The 21,547-nt window shown below is 44.8% G+C and overlaps 1 protein-coding gene across 6 annotated transcripts in view; it reads right to left on the bottom strand.

Annotated features, from left to right (window-relative positions):
• The window catches only part of HIVEP2 (HIVEP zinc finger 2), a 191,847-nt gene extending 170,748 nt beyond the window's left edge, over positions 1-21,099 (bottom strand). For 2 of the 6 annotated variants that reach the window (XM_058669217.1, XM_058669441.1), the window contains exon 1: positions 20,465-21,099. The gene's annotated coding sequence lies outside the window, so the exon portion shown is untranslated. Of the gene's footprint in view, positions 1-19,591; positions 19,723-19,996; positions 20,316-20,464 lie in introns of those variants that run through there. The other 4 variants (XM_058669284.1, XM_058669382.1, XM_058669490.1 and 1 more) reach the window with 3 other exon arrangements.
• Between the last annotated feature and the right edge of the window lie 448 nt (positions 21,100-21,547).

The following is a 21,547-nucleotide window of genomic DNA, read 5'->3' as shown; positions in this document are numbered from 1 at the left end:
AATGATAATTATTATTAATTGAATATTAATAATCAAAGACCCTATCTGGCACTTCCAACAAGATGCTGCAAAAAAAGCTTGGTAGTATTATGAATACAAATCTGGAGTAACTGAGCCTTCTAATGCTACTATTAAGTAAAATACTCTTACAAGAGTGGCAGTTGCTCAAACTCATGTTAAAAGCAATTATATCCTAGGGAAAGCAAACAGACATGGTACAGGGAATCCAATTAAAATGTGGTCACAAAGAATGAAACTAACATCCACGTAAACAGTTCTTGTTATGGTCGATGCCTTCTGTACAACTTCATTAAAGACCCGCGAGGCAAAATGAAACTTCTATTTTTAAAAACCAATCATCTTTCCAATGTTACAGATATTTTCATTCTATTTGCCCCCCTAAATGGTTTCAGGATTAAGAGCCTATTAGAATGGGGTCAGCTCTCCTTGACATAACACCAGAGAGCCATAGTAACTCACCCCTTGTTTTTAATTTCTAACTTCATTTCCTTGCATGAACCAGTGAAAATACCTGTATCGGTATGTGTGTGATATGTGTGTGCATTTCATCATCAGATAATAATTACAGTAATAACCTGAATAAGAACCTGGTCCACAGAACACCAAAATCTATACCTCTTAATCTAAATGTATTCATATAACCTTAAATTTACCTATTGTGCCAATCACCTGTGAGTTTCCAAAGGGGTGAGAGCCTTTATTCTACACTTCACTGTTTTTCAAGGAAAACACTTGAAGGCACCGCAGGATGGCATAGGTCAGCGGTTTCCTTCATGACTCAGTTTAACTTAAACAAGTAAACACGATGCTCACTCCAAGGTGGATTATTTGTCTAGGCTTACTGGAAACTACCAAATACTATTTCCATCTGGTAAACTCTTTCTCTGTTAGGTCCTTGACGCCAGAAACCTCAGCAGACCTCCCAGTGAACTCCGATTTCTGAATCAGCCAGGGAAGAAGTCACAATCGCCTGGCGGATGCCACTCTTCTTGACCATATTTGTGAGTATTTGAGACCCACAAGACCCCACGTTACCACATCACAGATTAGTGGCTCTCAACACTGACTGTAAAACATAACTTAAAAGAGTATTCCTGCAAACGTAACCACTAGCTGTTTAAACAACAACAACAAAAAGCCTGAATTAATTTCCTGTCTTCCAATCTTTAAAGAAAAAAAATCTGAAACAGGAAAAACGCACCTAGACTTAGAGAATAATAAATCCAAGGCTATCCACTGCCTTCAAATTCGCCAACATCCTTAAATTTCTTTTATTATGCAAACTCCTTTATTTTTTTTTTCTAAGAAATGAACAAAATCTTACACTGAGATCTTTTGCTGCTAATGCTTCCTGCCTGCCAGTGTCTAAGGACAAGATGTTTGCGTTTAGTACCAAACATTCATCTTTGTTTCCACAACAAAGTAGCAAGGTGACCACTGGAAGGAAGGGTCGCGCCCCGGAACGAGGGACGTTCCACCCGGGCGAGGAACGCGGCTCCAGCCCTCAGGGTCAACATTACTCAGCGCTCCCCGGCGCCCTTGGGGAGCCCCGAGACCCGGCGTCCCCGACGCGAAGGGCAAGCGCGGTGTCTCCCAGGCCAGCTGACCAAGCCACGGGGCGTTTCCACACCACCGAGGCCCCTGTCCCTCGGAGCATAGGGACGCGTGCGTCCTGCCACGCGTGCCCGCGACCCCCACCCAGTGGCCCCCGAAACGTGCGGGCGCTGCGGTGAGGGCGACGGCGCCGGGAGCAGCGAGCCCCACTTTCTCCGGGCAGGAAGGGGGGAGGCCCGGGGCATTTCCTGTTGTGCAGCTGAAAAGAAGCGGACACGTCACTGCCTTCAGACTCCCTCGGGTGTCAGCGGCCTCGGGGCCAAAGTTCAGCCACTTCCAGGGCGGGCCTCGGGCGGCGGGCGGGTGAGGGGCGCGCGGCCGGGTTCCCCGCAGCGGCAGCTGGGCCGGGCGCGGCCACCTGAGGCGGGCGCCGGTGCGCGGGCGGGAGGCGCTCCCTGCGCGGCCCGGTGCCCGGCACCTCAGCGCTGCCTGTGGCCGCCGCCGGCGGGGTTGCCCTCCTCCACCCCGTCCTCGCCAGACTGAGGAAAACACTCGCGTTTCCCCTGGTTTACAGGAAGCACTTTCCCTGCCCAAGTTTCTGGGCTTACTTTTGGACGTAATTTCCCTGAAGATGACTCTCCTTCCCGTCAGGATTATTTTTAAATCGTGAGAAGTGGCACTCACTTAACTGTTGGTGGGAGATTGTGTTCTCCTCATTTTCTCCAATTGTGGATTCTTCGAGTGTCAGAAGACTGGGGGGGAAATTTTTGTCTGTACTGTCTAGCTCCAGGGATTTCAGAGAAGCCTGGAAACCTCCCCCCTTAGAAGTTTCTAGCAACTTCTAGATGTTTTCATAATTCAACCATCCACTGCCCAACACATAAATATCCCTTTATCAGAATCTCAAGTAGTATAAAAATACTCACTCTGAAGGATCATCCAGTCTGGTACTCATCCACTTTAATGGCAAACAACATATGCAGCCAGAATATTTCAAAGTGGAAATTAAGCCACGCAAATTTTCTCTTTAAATGCTGGTTTTCAAGGTTTCCTTTATCTTAAATTTCCAGCCTTCTATTTACTTTTACACCATAAACCAGGTCATAAGCATGAGAAACTCAAGAGAAACAACTGGCTTAAGGTTAATGATGGTTAAAAACAAGACCATACGAATTGTATATTCATTTTGAAATGAGAAACTGAAATGCATCAATTCCAGTTTGTTAATGAGAGACTGTCAGTTATCCCATAGCTCTCATGGAAATCCAGTGCTAACAGTGTTACGCTATTCCAACACCAGTAACACTTGAATGAAGCCAACAGGACATGAATTAAAGCACTTAGAGTCTCACAGTGCTGTCAACCGTGTCCTTTAGGGGATCTTGATATGTCAACGTAGGTTCCTGAATTGTTTAAAAAAAAAAGCACACCTCTGGTGCAACACTTTGATGACTAAAGGAGCCTGTGTGGGAGGGGGACAGGAAGCATGAGGGGGGGGTCTCTATATTTTCCATTCAGTTTGGTTGCTCTAAAAAAATAAGACCTGCTTTTTTTTTCCAGTTTTTAAACTATCAGGATACTTAAAATTAATATTGCATTGTAACCTATCACAAGAAAAGCGATCTTATGAATGAGCACAGAAACCATCTTGATTTCTTCCATGAAGTTCATCACCTTGAGCCAAGTCTTCCTCAATGAAATTACGGACTTATGCCACAGGCATATGCTTGAATAAACATTGTTGTTCCCTGAGACAATACTAAAAGTGTGCTTAAAGTGAGCCACAACCCCTTGAGGACATGCTCTGTTGCCACATTTTCTAAATGTCTGAGTCACACAGTTGAATCACATAATGAATCTTACATTCACATGATGTATATTCAAATAATTTCTTAAATTCTCATAGCATAGAAGAGCATACAATTGACTTCACCGATATTTCAGTATGCATTCTATAAAGAAATAGACTCAAGGACTTCCAGTTTCCACTTAGTTCAGATCAGCACACCTGGAAGGCGCTCAGATGCACTCCTTTCCAGCTTATTGAAGAGGAATGCCTAGCTTTTTCCTTCCAAACTCACAACTCCAAACTCAAGTTTCTCAGTAGCAAGTGCCTCCTGCGGGGGAGATCCCAGCAGCCCAGGGAAGGAGCCCATTCACTTAGAAGGAAGAGGAATGTTCAAGGAACTTCTGTGAACTACCCAAGTTGTGTCAAAAGATTCTGGATTGCAAAAATTATTCCAATGTGTCTAAGCTCCTAAAGTGACCCCCCACACATCAATTTTTTGGTGTCTTTTTCCCCTTTCCTTAATCATTCTTTATTAAACCCAATGCAGTGATCTGTAATTTTAACTAAAACATACTTTTCTTTATTCCTTCAAATCATCTGTCAATGCAGTATCATTAACACTTCACAGACTACACCATGATTGCCCAAATACTGCTCAATGAAGATTTCAAAGTTCATGCTCTCTGGCTTACACCTAATTGGTGATGATGGCACTTGGAAACAGCAAGTAGGATGACTAAAAATTATTCTGACTTTATAATCCTAACCACAGACTAAAGCAACCCATATCACCATAAAACTTAGCACAGAGCAGCATGATAGCAATAAAATCAATCAGCTTGCGAGTAACTATGCCAGTGAAGATAGAAACCAGAATAAGAAACTATGAGCTCTTCAGATTCCTGCTGCTATTTTCAAATGCAACTTTCATCTAATGAAAAAGAAAATATAAATTATGAGGCTAACAAGATCTCTTGCAGGATAATATGTTTTATGTTTTCTCTTTGGAAACTGCAGGGAGAAACGTCAATTCTCCAATTCTGTGGTTCAAGGTGTACTTCAAGAGTGCACAATATCAAGCTAATCAGAAGCCATCACTCCATTCCATGAAAGGATTGAGACTTTAAGTCTCCCTTCTTGATTCGTTCTACATTCACTATTTAATTCATGGCTGGTTTCATTTTGATGTGGAGGTGGAATAGGACAGTAGCAGAAAGGTATTACCACAATGTTGGAGTTGCCACACTTCTAAGATCCCAGATCTCCATCTCAAAACTCGCCACATTTTGGTATGACTTCTTCACAAGTTGGCCTCCACTCTAAAAATACTCACAACAGTATTGTTTTCACTCTTCTCTCACAAGATCCAGATTCAGAAATACCCTTCTCAAATAAGCACTCACCAATGATTTATTTTTTGTGTTTGTTTTTCAGAAAATTGGTTCCCAAGAAATACAATGACAAAATCATTGGAACTCTCTTCTTTCTGAGGTTCCCATCCAACTTATAGGACTGCTTTTTTATTCTAGACCAATATCACCCCAAATCAGAGTCGTCTAGTTCAAAATTGTGTAGCTGAAGCACAGCCAAAGGGATACGGTTGGATGACTAGATGGACATGTCTAGGAGTTATCAGGGACATGCATTTCCACATACACATATATGCACGCACAAATTCATGAAACAGCAAAGAGCGTTTCATTAAAAATGACCTATTGTACATGCTTCATAGTGATTTCCAAGCCCAAAAACCTCTTTTTCTTACAAACTTTTCAAACACTATCACTTTTCTTTTCATGATGTGGTCTCTAGGCATAAATTGTTAGTGCCTTGAAACCTTCAATAGCTAAAAGTTCAGTACCTGTAATGCAGCCATCCCTGAGCTTGCAGGGACTGGTCATTGTCTCTTGTGGCCAACAAGATGAGGCACTGTCACCTCATACTTTTCGAGCTCCATATAAAACTCAGTGGAATCTTCCAACAGAAATATATGCATGTAGTACTCAAATGTCTAAGAGCACACCTCCTTTCTCAGCCTCCAGTACAATGTAACACTTCAAAATAGGCCTTGAGTAAAATCCAGATGACAGTGCTCAGATGGCCTATTAGCAAGCACTGAAATATCTGTGCCCCACCTGCATTAAAGTCAAACTGAGAATTCATGAACTGTAAAAAAGTGATTTTATTATAATGACTTCTTCTTATTCTATTCTACTCCCTCATAAACTCCTGTGTGCCTCAGAAACTAAAGGTATGGCTAAAGTGCAATCTAACTATGTTAATCTCCACAGTGATAAATTCCAAAATCTAGATGCCACTCAGGAATGGTAAGTTTTGTTTTAGTAACATATGATCATAAACTTTCAGTTTCAGGTCCATACCTTTATGAAATGTGTGCCTGTTTACTCATCCTCCTTACTAGTTATGTAGGTTCATAATTAATCTGTACAGGCAAGTAAGAATTTTCGAAATTGTCATTAAAGACACAACAAAACTCTCTGTGTACTATAAAAAACACAAAGATGAGATTCTTCCAGATAATGTGCAGCCACAGAAGTACTTCCTCTCAGTTGTAGATATCAGAAAGATACAAACTGAAGCAAAGTTTAATTTGCCTTACAATGAAATGACAACCATTTGAACTAAGCCAACTATCAGAGTAGCATGTCTAACGGGCATAGATCAGACCATGAGAACACACGAACCAGCAATATATGTGCTTTACCCTTATGAAGGTAACACCATTATCTTTGAGATGACTGTTTCTTAGGACAAAGATGGTACATAATAGTAATACATCAACTGAAAGTCAATATACCTCAGACTTACATGCAAAATACCTTAGTGCTGTTGAGTTTCCTGCATAGAAACTGCAATGTACATCTTTTATCTGTTTCACTTAATTGTGTTTGCAAAGTTACTGAGTTACCCAGTTCAGAGACCAAATTTTTCATGACCCTCAGTGCATTGCAGTCCATCGGTTAATATCTGTCATTTCAGGCACAAATTCATTAAGCTGGCATGCCAGTTTTTGGGCAACCTATGCCAATCTATGTTACTTCTCCATCAACATTGATGGCACGCCTGCTTGCACATGCGGCCTTTTACATTCAAGGCCTACTCAAAGCATCACACGCTGCCTTGAAACCCTTCCTGACTCCTCAGCTGGGGTGACTTTGTACCTTTTCAACACTTTGTATTTGCCTTCATATATGCCTCTTCTGAAATACTCAACTTGCTGTTTTTAATTATAGCTTCCGCTGCACACTGCTTTTCCTCAGTACAGATTCTGAAACTTGTTGCTGAGAACAGTATAACATTTTTCCTCCACATTTTATATTCCATTTACATTTATATTTCATACTCCCATATATCTTATACATACCAGATTCTCCATAATGATATCTATTATTAAAATCAGCTGACACTGTTATTATACATTCCCATTCTGTTCTAATTATGCTACCTAAAAAGTCTTGACAAGCATGAATAGGACTTTTCTATAAAATATTTCAAAATCAGGTGCTTATAGTCTACCTTTTGTGGAGAATTCATTTTAAAAATAAGTTGGAATATAAATTTCAGATATGAACAATCTGATTCCCAAGGATATTAATAAAAACAAAAGTGAAAATGACATCACATGAGAGGTCTTACTAAAAAAAAAAAAAGAAGAAAACCACAAATATTTAGTCTAGAGAAAAGAATAGACTGAACATGACGCTATCTTTGAATGAGTATAGGTCTGTCATGCAAGACAATGAGAAAACTTGTTTGAGTAACCACTCAGGGCTCCACTGCTGGTAAATAAAAATGCCCAATATTGGGCCCGGCACCATGGCCTAGCAGCTAAAGTCCTCAACTTGAACGCGCCGGGATCCCATATGGGCGCAGGTTCTAATCCCGGCAGCTCCACTTCCCATCCAGCTCCCTGCTTGTGGCCTGGGAAAGCAGTCGAGGATGGCCCAAGGCTTTGGGACCCTGTACCCACTTGGGAGACCCGGAAGAGGCTCCTGGTTCCCGGCTTCGGATCGGCACAGCACTGGCCGTTGCGGCTCACTTGGGGAGTGAATCATCGGATGGAAGATCTTCCCCTCTGTATATCTGACTTTGTAATAAACAATAAATAAATCTTTTTTAAAAATGCCCAGAATTGCAGAGGCCTCCCTAACAAGGAATAAGGCATGTAAGTTCAGAGGGAATGCAGGAAGCCATTGTCCCGAGTGACTTCTCATTCAGTTTATACCTACGGATGCTTCCAATGCCCTTTTCTAACCCAAAAATTCTAGGAGGGATTTCATTTTGCAAAGCATCCTGTCACCTGCTGGCAAAATCCAAATCAACACATCAGATCTGACACCACTGAAAATCAGAGTAAGCTAAACTTGACCCTTTCAAGAGATACCAGCAAGTCACCCCTGCAGTACCCCAAACTGTATCACAGCAGAAGAAAGAAGTGCAACACCAATGCTCAGGGGATGCTGAAGATGCAGCCAGGTCAAAACTACGCTCTGGTCCATCTGGAGAAAAACACCAAGAGAAGGCTGCACTGGAGAAAGCCATGTACATATTCCAGAAAGACCCTTCCATCTCCAAGCCCTCATTCCCCATTCTTTCCCTGGTTTTTATAAAGGCATACATGACATGCATAATAACAGCAGCTTCATGTACAAGACTATTTGGCATTTTGTAAAGATTTCATACGAAATTTAAGCCAAAACAAGTTGATGTAGGGATCACAAAATTTACAATGCCTCATCAGGTATTTCTTGCTTTTGCATCTATAAGAATGAGAAAAATCTGGAGCAGAAGTCGCAGCCACTGGGATTTTATTAGTAACTTCAAATTCTTTTGATTCACTGTGTTCCTATCCTATATCATCCATAATAAAAGAAGAACCCATCAGTCCAATTTTTTCCACAACATACAACACGGGACTACTTACTGAAACGCAAAATGTTTTCCAGATCAGTTGATAATATCCATCATGACCATTTTCAGACATCATTAGGTATAACTTTAGCAAAGTCTCATCAAACATCGTCAAAATCATCAGAAAATTTAATCTCCCCACTTAGCATTCCAATCATTTGTTATATTCAATACTGTCCAGTGATTTATTTTAAAAGGTCATTTAGAAAACTCAGCCATGGCACTCATTTTGAAAACTACACTTGATTAAATTTGGACACCAAGTTCATTACAATTGTTACTTGAGGTCATTTGAACAAGTAAACAAATGACACATCCGTAAACAAAAGTTTTTGGGTTCCTTTTCCTTTGCTTGAGTCCAGGAATAACAATCTTGGTATTTTGTGAGCCATGAGGATTCACAACCTACACAAAATTTAAATCCATCGGGGACTATAATGGGGCTTAAAAAAAAAATGATGCAAAGTGGAATTTAAAGATAATGGAAAGTTGTCACAAAGTTCCTGAATCATCCTCATATTACAGCAAGCTATGGAGCTGCTGGCCACTGTCCTCAAAACAAAAACATGCTTATAATAACTTGTATCAATAGCAGTCAATTATCTCAAGAGTACTCTACTGACCCTTGTGGCACATGTATTGCTGTGTATCAGATTTTTTTTTCAATCACTGAATTACACTCAAAACTTAGTGCTGCTTCACACTCTAAAAATAGCCTCTCCAGTTCTCTTGTGTTACCTGCTTATTCCAGAGATACGGTATAAACAACGCTTCAATTTTACAGACGAGGGAAGAAACAATGACATATAACAGAGGTACAACCACTTGGCCTGAATCATTTGAAAACCCATAATGAGGCCAGCAACAAACTCGTGAGGTCAACATTTAGTGCCTTACATGCTGGTGTCTTCCATGGCCATTATTAGTGCAGACTCTAATGAGCACACCCTCACAACAGCAGAACCTTATATCAGAAACCCTCATTTTATCCAAAATGTCGATATTTCTCCCAACATAAGCTTTGATATGTGGCTGCAGACAAGAATGTCAACCCAACGTGTACAATTCTGGAGGCTTTTTTCTGTGGCTGGGAGGAATCAAGATTTCAAATGTAAGCACTGGAGGAAGAAAAGAGAACTAAAAGTTCGGTAATCGTTTCATGGATAATTAGAAGCTGAACTTCCCGTGACCTATCCACACAGTGTGGAGCGGCCGGCAGGCCTGTCCCAGGGGGCATTGCCAAGTTGCAGACAGCATTTCACTGCTAACTCTGCCTGAGAGCAAAGCCATGTCATCCTCTGCCTTCCCTCCCTCTGTTTCTGTGCCTCCAAGGAGCAAGGATAAGCAGTAGAGGAAAGGCAAGCAAGTCTACACCAGGAGCTCTTACACAAAGCACCTGCTCAGAGCATCTAGAACAAAACAGGGTCAAGGAAAGCTGTCCTCTACACAAATCCCAATTCAACTCTAATATCCCAATCCTACTGTAAGCGGGAAAAAACACATCAAGATGGCTCCATCTGTTCAGTTACCATAAAAACAAATGGGAAATTTAGAGCCTGGGGAGCCCTTGACTGTGACTGTAAGAGGTGTCTGTGATTGCTGGGCAGACAGGTGCAGGAGGCTGTTTTCCCAGAGGACGGCTTATAAAATGGAAAAGGGGCCAGATGCATTAAGGATAAGCAGACCCTGTTGGAACAAAGAAGAGATAGGACTTCAGCCCAGTGAGAATCCCTTCTTTAGTTTCTCATGACCACTTCCATGGCTCATCCCCCAGGGTGTGCGTCTTCAGTGTGGTGGTATAAGGATGATGGAACCTTTCAGAGGTCATGAAGTACTACCCTCAAAAGGACCGGTGCAGCGGAACTGCTTACTTCCTATAAGGAGAGTTCATATAAGGCAGCCAGCAATTCCCCTGAATCCCTGTCCCACACATGTTCCCATCACTGTGATGCCATCTGCCATAAGGTCCTCACCACAGCCAAGCAGACGCTGGTGCCGTGTTCTTGGATCTTCAGAACTGTGAGCTAGGGGCGCTTGGCTTGGTGTTTTGGACGCCACTGGAAATGCTGCCTCCCGCATCGGAATGCCTGGGGTAGAGTCCCAGCTCAGGACACTGACTGCAGTTCCTGGCTCATACAGACCCTGGGAACAGCAGGTGATGGTTCCACAAGATGGGTCTCTGAGATCCACATAGCAGGAACCTGGACTGAGTTCCCTGGTTTCCAGGAGGGGACTGGCCCAGCCTTGGTCAGGGCAGGCATCTGAAGAATAAACAAGCCAATGAGTGATCATGATGGCTCTCTCCCACCTTGCCACACACCTTGAAAAAAACTGAAGGGAAAAAAAATCTATGAGCTAAACACACCCTTTCCTTTATCCATTATCCAGCTACAGGGGAGCTGTTACAGCATCACAAAACATCCACAGACATCCCCATCGCACAGTGTGACGGTCTTTCCACACAATTTCAACACTAACCTTCTTGAGAATTACGACTTTAAATGCTCACCAGCATCTATTGTGTGTCCCTCAAATGTCATACTTCATGTCTGACACTTTCAGTAAAACCATCCCAATCCATTAATAAATATAACAAAATTATCAGTTAGAAAAGGGCCCGGCGCGATAGTGTAGTGGTTAAGGGCCTCGCCTTGAACGTGCCGGTTCTAATCCCGGCAGCTCCACTTCCCATCCAGCTCCCTGCTTGTGGCCTGGGAAAGCAGTCGAGGAAGGCCCAAAGCTTTGGGACCCTGCACCCACGTGGGAGACCCGGAAGAGGTTCCCGGCTTCAGATCGGCTCAGCTCCAACCATTGTGGCCACTTGGGGAGTGAATCATGGGACGGAAGATCTTCCTCTCTGTCTCTCTTCCTCTCGGTATATCTGACTTTCCAATAAAATAAGTAAATGTTTAAAGTAATATAATGACTAGATTTGCCATAAAAGATTTCTAAATCCATCTACTAGAATGCAAATTCTGGTAAAATCATTTGTTTTACTTATTCTGTCCACTGGTGAATCCCAGATTCAGGACCAGCACCTTTCCCAGAGCAGTTGTTCAGTCAATCTCCGCAGAATTAGTAATTCTTGGTTTCTAAAGTCACCAAGCAGTTCCACGAACACCCCGCCGCTGTAGCTCCCTCGGAGATCCAAGGCCTCAGGAGTGAACACAGATTCTCTGGCTCTTAAGATTCATGCAGAAGTTCAAGCTGGGTAATTCAGGTCCCCAAACCTATTTTTAGGCCAAAAACTCCAGCACCAGAAAATGTAGTTCACTTCATTGGCACTGCACACCGGCTGAGCTAAATGAGAAATACTCAAGAATTGAATTGATGTTTTCTATTCGTTAACTATTAAAAGTCACGTGCATTGGGAAACATCTTAAACCATTTCAATCAAGAGTTTCACCGACCCCTTGGTGATGTTTAAGCAATGTCTTACTGTCTGTCACAGTAATTTGAATTCATATGTTTTGCCTTGGAGCTAATGCCTTCTTATGGTAATCAGAGCTGCCAGGTAAGAACTGTTCACTACGTATTCAGGCAGACAGGCACACACATTCTCATAAAAGTCTCCGTGACCCTTGAACAGGCATTATCCCGATTTTGCAACTTCAAGATTACATGATTTTCCTAAATTTCCTCCAGCTGCTGGAGACACTGAAACTCCCTTTTGTTCGACGTAAATCCCAGGATCCTAACCCATAGGCTGTTCGATTCCATTGGTACACATCCGTATACTCTGAGTGGCAATATTGTATGCGACAGAAATTGTCGCTGACTTTTTGGTGGTTTCTGAAATGATCTGACTATGTCACCAAGTGCCTTTGCTGTATGGGACAGTGAAAGACGAAGTGTTTCCAGAGCCAAATACCCTCGGTTCAAGTCTTGCTTCACCAAGTGACTACTGGAGTATCCCCACCAAAAACAGCTGACCTTTCTGAGTCCCAGCTTCCTGAACCTAAACATAAAAGGAATAACACCAGATCTCAGAGTGGCCGTGGGAGCTGAGCAAGACAAAATATGGGAGAGTGTCTGCTATGGAGCCTGGCACCGGGCAAGTACTCTTTAAACCTAAACTCCTTTCCTTCTAACGGATTTGCTAAATTGGCACTGTGTTGATATTTTTAAGTGTTTAGTTCATCCTTGTAATACCATAATTACAGAATATAATGACATTGCATTCCCTGTGACTACAAAGTAGAATTTATAAACTGATAGAATATGAGTTGGAAAAGGCTTTCGAAGCCATCTGCTCCAAACTCTTCCATTTCCAAATGAAGTCCTGAGAGCTTTCATGACTGGTTTCCAAGCTTTCCCAGAAAGTTCATGGCAAAGACAGGACTAAACCTTCAGTCCGCCCACTCACTCCCGCTTTACCTCCGGCATTTGCCTCACCTTACAGGCATGGCAACACGTGTAATTTTCAGACAATTAAGCTGTATAAAATAACCTCAATTTAATTGCAGCCAATTAACAAGCCAAATTAGCGTTTCATATGTACACTATTAAACTAGTTGTCTGGCTTCCAAAAGAAATAAAGCATTGTTTCAAACGAATCTAGCATTTTGATGAACAAAGCCACTTAACAATTTAAATTACTTTTGCCATAATCTTCTTTATATGGAATTAAACATAATCTTCATGTTAAAAGAACTACTTTCTACAATTGTTGGGATGAGGATTCACGCCATATTTTAAGTTTCAAAATGCTCTCTCTCACAGAACACACAGGACTTGTCAAAGATTTTACATATTTGTGTGCACACATGTGCACCTGCACACATAAATCACATACATGCCTCCAGGTCCTGCCTGCACATGGTCCACATGTACCAACTGTCTGGTTGCAAAAGTCCCGCCTGTCTGCTGTATTTCTGGAATCAAGTGAGTCTCTCAAAATGCAAATAAGAACTTAGATGATATGCTTTCTTTTTTGAGAAAATGAAACCACTAAATAAGTTTTCACCAAGAAAAGCAGTGCATTTCAAAAGCATTGCACTCTACTCTGTCCACAACTGTCATGACTTAGATATGAGTTAAAGGGCAGAACTGTAATTAACTATTAAGTGAATTAATTATTTCCTTAAACATTTATACCTAAGAATAAAAACGGTTTATGATTTTAGGCATGAGCATTTTTCTAAGCTAGTGTTTAGTGATCAACACTTGCTAATAATATTTCTGAATGTTTTCAAGATAAAAAGTTTTACAGTAGATTAATATAGCACTTTACTTAAACCACTGTTCAGAGTGATAACCTGCCATATGCCTTCGGCCATTTTCAACAAAATATTGCCAATGTTTCTGCTATTTATTACTTTTTAAGGTGCTTTTAAGATGTCCATTAACAAGATGAAAGAATGTGTGTTGTTATGCAGCACAGTCAAACTTCATCACTTCTCTCTTGCATGCTACAACCATCTAACCGCCTTCTTGCCAACTTCTTAGTCTTACTAAAACACATGATGTATAGCATCCCTCCCCTGCTCAAAAATCTGAAGTCAAGTCCAGTGGGTTCAGCAAGGCTCCAAGCCCCACAGGTTCTGAAACATGGGTGCTTTTCTTGGTGCACTTGACTCTACGGCTTAGTTGCCCTTCTAGGTCCAGGTATTCCAAGTCCTTCCCTCTTAATGAAATTATATGCAACCTCAGAGTCCCCAGTCAAAAACCACCTCCTCCCATGAAGACCCCCGAATCTTTCCAGTTGGGAAATGCTCATGTGGACTGTACTATAAGTACTGTACTATATTGTATTTTTACTGTAAGTTGACTAATGATCTGTTTGTCTTCTTTGGGTTGTAAGACATCATACTCTAGCTTGTAAAACTCTCAAAGGTGAGGATAATCATCTTTGTTATCCCTCACTCACACTGGTCACAGAGCAGTAGCTTGGAGTAATAAGCAGGTCACCCTCTGAATGTAAATTCCCTGCATTATAGAGAGTAGAAACAAGGAGGGAAAAAAAGATGTAGGTGACAAATTAAAGGAATATTATTTTCAAAAACCTCTGTTTTTTCCTTTGCATTCTCTCATGTTACACTGAGCCTTATTCCTATAGAAAACAGAAAACCACATCTGACTGAATTTTCACAAAGATCCTGATATCCACACTTATGTATAGAAATTATCTGGGGAACCATTTTTTTTTTCTACTCTCTCACTAAGTGCTTAGGAACAGATCCAGCTCAGGTAGAGATTAATCATCCAACTGGTTCTTTTCAACAATGGGCTGTAAAGACTTCAGCATTAGAATTCATTCATTAACTGGATCAATGATATTGACCAATTTAGTTAACTGGTGCTGCCTATAAAAATTTTTTTTAAAAACTGAAATTGTTTATTCTTAATAATAGAGAGAGAGAGAGAGAGAGAGACTTGCAAGTAACAATGGCTAACCTACAGGTAAAAGTCATTCAAACTATAATGAGTTGATACTTGTATATACTCATGAGAGTCATAAAAAAAATCTCAGGACGTCAGGGCCAAACGATGTAGACCGGCCTTGAAGACACGTTACATGTAAGGCGTCCTGCTCCCGCCCCTGATTCCCTCTGTGATGGTGAGCCCATACCATAGCCAGCCCATAGGTTCATCACGTATCCTAACTTGCTAAGGGCAATTTTCATTTATGCCAGGCTGGATAATCATTCCTGTGGTCAGCCTCCTCCAAGGTTCTCCCCACACGGTCTACCTCACCTTACGTCACCTCATCTCTGCCTGCCAGCACTCTGGCCTCCTTCCAACTCCTGGAAGCACTGTATATCCTCCAGCCTCAGGACATTTGTATTGGTCCGTCTTTGTAGAACTCTCTCCTTCTCCCCATGGATTTTATTCTCTTTAACACTCTGCTCCCAGTCAAGCATAATGAGTACTCCTCTCTATTTCTTGTGTATCATTTAAAACAAAAGTGATATTACATAGACTGTGGGATTAATATCTGTCATCCGTCACAGGTTATAAGCTCTGTCTCCAGTTTGAGTCATCATCATATCCTTAGTGTCAAGACAAAGCCTGACCTATACAAAAATATTTGTGAAATGACTGGAGGAATGAACTGTACAGATCAATGATGACAGGACATCTGTCACAGTACCCTGGAGCAAGGACTAGGGTTATATGTGAGTAACAAGCCAAAAATGTTAGCCCTGAGTCCTTTCTAAAGCTACATCCCAACACCCTGCCACACGGCAGTGGCAGGCTGGACCCCACCTGCTTTGGGCCCAGAACAGCCCTCAACCACACAAATAGTATTTTCACCTCTTCTCTCCAAAGCACTTCATTTAAATTGCTCCTAAATAGCCAACTCCATTTTTTTTAACTCACAGAAAATCTAACATTACAGTCACTTAAAGACTGGATCACATGTCATAGTTAATACCCCAAATGATGGGTCATGGAAAGGCCTATTAATCTGAGCACATCTTGGGCCCACAACAGCAGTGACCCAAATACCAGGCAGCTCTGATTCTGTTCTAACTACAACTGCAAAGCCCACTTCTACTGCCAGCAATCATGATCTGCCTCAGAGAAGCCAGAGATCACACAGCCCGAGCCATGCGATCCTGGTTCACATGCGATCCTCGCCATTGCGAGTGTGCCTCAGTAATAGAGAGCTGGCACAGTTTCCTAAATAACTTTAAGGCATCTCATAGCTACAAACTATGACTTAGAGTCCCTTCTTCATGTTGCCATACATATCAAATATAGGAATGAATGCTTCAGGTTGTGACCAAGTATCAGGAACAAACACAAAATTATATTACTTCTCATAGCACTTCCTTCACTTAAGCACAAGTTTACTTCCAGTGTTACTCTCTTCCTTCAATCCTTTCCTCAGCAGCTCCATCATTACGAAGCGGAGAGGCTTCACAGTAAAACCCTCACTAAAGCTACATATAACATACACCAAGGCTCTGTCCAGATGCTTAAAGCAAACCCACATATTGTGGATGGTTTCGAGTTGTTTATAAAACCTGCAGTCCACTAAGCCGTGCTAGCAAACTTCCTCTACCCAATTTTTCTAACATCACCTAAAAAGTTACAGCACTTGCCATACCAAATTTTGGCCAAAATAGGGATCCTTAATGAATTTATACTTAAATTCATGATCTCAAAGTCTATCCCTGAAATTTTCAGGATATTTAAATTGTGAATCATTTAGCCACAGGATTCATGCATAAAATCAAAGAGTTTTGCCCTTGCTGATCTCATACCAAAATATGAAAACATTGTTTATGTTTACCACGTTTACCAAACAGGGCCTGTTTGGGCCACAGCTATTCATCCTCTTGATCCGAGCCACTTTTCGCTTTTTCTAACAGTTATCATATCTAATATTAAATTACTTCACACCCTGACAGAGTGCACTTTCACTCGTGCCGATAACATTTTCTATATTTCTTTAAAACTATTTTTCCTATGTTAAAGTTTTCAAGTGAACCTTGGCTAATTACTGATGATAATTCTAAAGTCTAAAACCAAACAAATAGTGTACTTTTTATATCTTGCTATTGCTGCTGTAAAGAGCCTCGGGTTAAACAAACAAAAGAAAATAGTAACTTTTTCAAGAAGACTCTTAGTCTTTAAATCAGATCATCACAAGAGATTCAATTTGATATTCTGAATAGTGACAAGGTGCCAAAAGTTCAAGCAGACACATGCATCATAATTCCAGAAGGAACGCCTGCATACATGTTGTCCTCTGTTTTGTTTTCATAGTAACAAGAACATCAAAAGATCCTGCTGGCTAATTAATCTTTCAACACAGGTAGTAATATTTACTAATGTGATAATATACACAAATAGGGTTTTTTCCCCCAAATTTCATGCTTAATAGAAATGTTTCATCTACTTCAAAGGCACTTTACCAAACATCTTTAGAAGGAACTAACTGTAAAGTAAAGAGTTAATTTTTAAATGTGTAACGTCACTAATATTTCCCAAACCAATCATTTCCCAAACCAATTTCACATCAATTTACCTTAAATACCCTGACATAATATAAGGAGTCTCTCACAAAACCAACCACACTGATCAGGATCTCCGTAACAGAAATAAAGGAGGTGTTAATAAGTGAATTTTGTTCTACACCTGACATATGCTCCAAAAAAGAAACTATCTCAATCTTCAACACATCTACTATCGTAATACACTGTTTTTCTTCCTATAAGAAACGGATTGCGGATTGTACCCCTAGTGGCCAAAACAGAAAATGACACTTGAAGCACTCCTTAAGTATCCACTACCTCAACTTGGTGGCTACCTGTTTCAACTCAAAAAAAAATGTAGTCATCATCTAGTTCCGTGACACTTCAAGGCTCCTCGGGAATTTCCTCTTACTAAATAAAATGAGATCTATTTTACTGTCGTGGAGGGCACTGCTGTTCTGATAAACTATTTGGCCTATACCCCCAAAATCAAGCCCAGTGTCTCATTACACAACCTGGAGATTTTGTTTTGACACTCTTTCAGGACGAAACAACTATCTGGGATTTTCAAATTCTAATACAGCGCTGCAGAATACATATGCAAATAATTAAAATGACTTGATAAGCTCAAGGACAGAAATCACTAAATATTTCTGTATCACTAGAGGAAATGCTTCCAATAAAGTTAAATTGGTCTTTTCTCTATGAGGACAGATCATTGCAAATTTAATTAAAGCAAATCTTATTAATTTTTTAAGTAATATCTAGGCTTGATTATGCACTATAAAAGCTGAAGCTGTACTGAAGAGAAAAATCAATAAGCCTTGACTTGGGCTCCAAGTACGCGGAAAAACAGTTCTTTTCGTGAATTACTGCAGTTTAGCCCAGGGAGTGGGGAGAGAGTACCAGTATTTTATTCGGGGGCAAACTCGGTTATTTTTTAAATGGCAGAAAAAAGGAAGGAGAAAAATCAGTTCAAGTTTTCCAGCATAATGAAAGTACCGGAAACAAGCCTGCGCTCATTTGAAGCCTAAATAACTGTGCAGAGGATAAGGGGTTTGCAATGTCAGTTGCACACAGCTTCCTGTGTGAATTCTGAGCCATGACAGGTGTCCCCAGGCCTCCAGAGAAACCTCTCGAGAGGAGAGTCCTCTGCTCGTCGAGCCACCCCCAAGACCTCCACCCCGTACTCTCCTGCCGCCATCTCTTCCTAGGACCCTCTATCTCCTCTTCATTCCCAGGGTTCAAGTGTCCGCTCTCCCCGGCGACGCCTGTGAAAAGCGTCCCTAGGAGAGAGGACTACTTCCTGCAGTCGTTTTTAGTGAGATGCATTCAAGTCGGAGAAATGAGGAACCACTCCAAGACATCCTCCTCTCCCTCTTCCTCCTCCTCGCCCCGTTGGGAGCCGCGTCCCTTAAGGACAACACCCAGGGACACTTCCTGACCTCCCGGCCACCCCCCACCCACCCCATTCGGGCTCTGGGAGGGTCGGGCTCGCGCCTGCTCGCGTCCTCTGCTGCACTGGCTGTGTTATGTAAGAGGCACAGACCGCGGGAGGCACATGCGTATAAAGCGCACGGATCTGTGATAACAGCTGGGGGTGGCAGAGCTGATCTGGAATCGTACCCCCCCACACACACACACAAACACACTCACAATCTAGATACGACAGACATCATCCCCGCCACACACACACACACGCACACACACGGCCGGAGCAGTGTTTTCCTGTCTCACCCCGAGCCGAACCAGACGCATAGAATGGAAGGGCGGGGGTGGGGGTGAAGGGAGGTGAGCGAGAGGAGAAGCAGCGGCCGCACATCTGCTCCGGTCGCAGCCGGCAGGGCCGCCGCGGCAGAGCCCCCTCGTTAACCCCCTTCCTGTGGCTGCACCACGTCATGGAACATTCCCGGAACGGGCCAACGTTCCACCCACTTCAGGGAACAGACATAAAGGCGCAGACCCAGCTAGCTCCCCACGGTGCACAGCCCCAACACACATGTCCCTTCCCAGTCCCCTGGCCAGACGCACAGACGAACACGCATGCAAACCGCCCCCACCCGTCTCCGCACGCGCCCGGGGCCAGGCGGCCGCGGCCAGGGGCGCTGTGCAGCCGCTGCACCCGCAAGGCGAGGGCGCCTCCGCCTGAACCTTCCATGGAGACAGTCCCCTCCTTCCTCGCTTCCTTCCTTCTCTCCTGCTTTCCTTCCTTCCTTCCTTGATGGAGAGGATGAAGGAGGCGCTGAAATGCCCACAGCCGGCGCCTGGGCTGCGCTCGCTCGGCCGCAGGCCGGCGGCCTGGCCCTCACGCCTCCCGCCCGCACCGCCCTCGATCCCGGTCCCGCGCCGCGGTCCCCCTCCCCGCTACCTGACCGCGGGGCGGCCGGCCGGCAGCAGCCCCGGCAGCCGCAGCAGTGGCCGGGCGGTGCGCGCCGGTGCTCGTCCCTCATTAGGAACCAGGCACATTCCTGCCTCCAGCGCTCCCTCGCGGCCCCCTCCCCCCAGGACATTACGCAAAGCAGCCTCCCCTCATCTGCATAGATCCCCGGCCAGGGTATTCCCCGCATTTCCCAACGCGCCGGACCCCCTCCCTGCCGAGGTCTCCCCCATCCCCGCCCCCTCCGACCCTCACCCTCGCCGAACCGGTTAGCGGCCGGGGCGGGCACGCAGCCGGAGAGGCGGATGGAGTTCGGCGGCGGCGATCTCAGCATAAAGTGAAACAAGCTCCCGACGCTGGAAGAGGCAGGAAAAACACGGCACCGAGGCCACTCACCGAGCCGAGGAGGGACCTAGATTCCCGCCGCTCTGCTCTCCCAGTGGTCGGTCCGCCCTCCGCACCCCGAAGCTGTACCAGGCGGCCCCGAGCGAGGACGGGGAGCGACGCCCGCCGTTAAGCAACTGGGAGACCCTCCAAGTTGCTCCGGGCTTGGGGAGCGCCAACGTCCAAGACACAAGTTGGCGAATACTTGTACCACAGCCACCGCGGCTGTTTGTGCGGCGACCCTCCTGTGCCGGCCGAGACACCGCGCTCCTGTGCCCTGCTCGCCGCCTCTCCACCCCCTCACCTCCAGCCCGCCCCCCGCCCGCCGCCCGCCAGCCCGCCTCCGGGCTGCGCGCCCCTCGGGCGGCTGTCAGCTCCCGGCCGCCGCGGCCGCTGTCGGGTGACAGGGGCGGGAGGAGGGCGCGACGCGGCGGCCCGAGCCGGCGACGGGGGATCCTCGCAGCCGCGGCGGCCGCTCACCTGGGAAGTCACCGCCGAGGAGGAGGAGGAGGAGGGAGAGGAGGTGGTGAAGGAGAGCCCCCCGGTGCCCTTGTTCTCGCTGCCGCGGCGGCCGCTCCTCGCCGAGGCTGAGCGTGTCTGCTGGGGGGTGTCTGGTAGCATTTCCTTAAGGACAGAGGGAGGGCGGGCGCGGAGGGAGAGGAGCGATGCCGGCCCCGGCTCCTCTCGCCTTCTATTTATTTATTTATTATTATTATTATTATTTTCTGACACAGTGCGCAGAGGGTCGCGGGGCCGGGGCCCGCCGGGCTCGGGCGGGGAGCCGCGAGGCCCGGGCCGCAGCTGTCTGCGTGCGGGAGCCGCAGCAGCCGCCTCCCCTCCCGGGCCGTGGACGCACCGGGTTATTCCTGGCAGCGCCTCGCCGAACAGAAGTTACTAGGAGGAGTGCGCGGCGAGGGCGGGCGGAGGGAGGGAGGAAGAGGGAGAGACTCAGCCAGCGACGTCATCGGATCCCCCAGCGCGTCCCAGGGAGGGAGGCCGAACCAGAAAAACCAGTCTGGAGAGCGGGGAGCGCCGTGCGGCGCGCGGGGCGACCCGGGGAGCCGAGAGCAGGAGGCGACCCACGGTGGCCGCGCGCAGGGTGGGAGATCACAGCCGCCTCTTGCTCGCTCGCTCGCTCGCTCGCTGGCAACGGAGAACTCCCTAGAGCTGGGTCTCTACTTGTCATTTAAAAAAAAAAAAAAGGAAGGAAGGAAAAAAGGCGGAGGGGGGGTGTCTAACCCTGAGAATTTCCTTTAAGGATGTGGAATTCTCCCTCTCGCCCACTCTCCCCATTTCCCATAGAATCCTTCCCTGTCTGCCGGGCGGAATTATGTAATAAGCAGTCCCGAACTTAGATTTTTTCCCAAGGATCTGCAGTCCCTTGCCTCTTTGCCTCCTCTCGTGCGTAAGAGACTCAACAACGCTGTAGCTCCCGGTTGTATTTCTGCAGCTCGGCCAAGTGCTTTACTAGTACTTTGCGTGCCCCCCTGCGGAAGCGCTAACTTTTCTCGCCCGCCAAACGTCCCAGGCTGCTTTCCAGTGGTCGCCTTCCGGCACGCACCC

The sequence above is a fragment of the Ochotona princeps genome, chromosome 1, assembly GCF_030435755.1.
Source record: "Ochotona princeps isolate mOchPri1 chromosome 1, mOchPri1.hap1, whole genome shotgun sequence".
In the NCBI taxonomy this organism is placed as follows: Eukaryota; Metazoa; Chordata; class Mammalia; order Lagomorpha; family Ochotonidae; genus Ochotona; species Ochotona princeps.
This window is presented reverse-complemented; position numbering and strand designations above follow the sequence as displayed.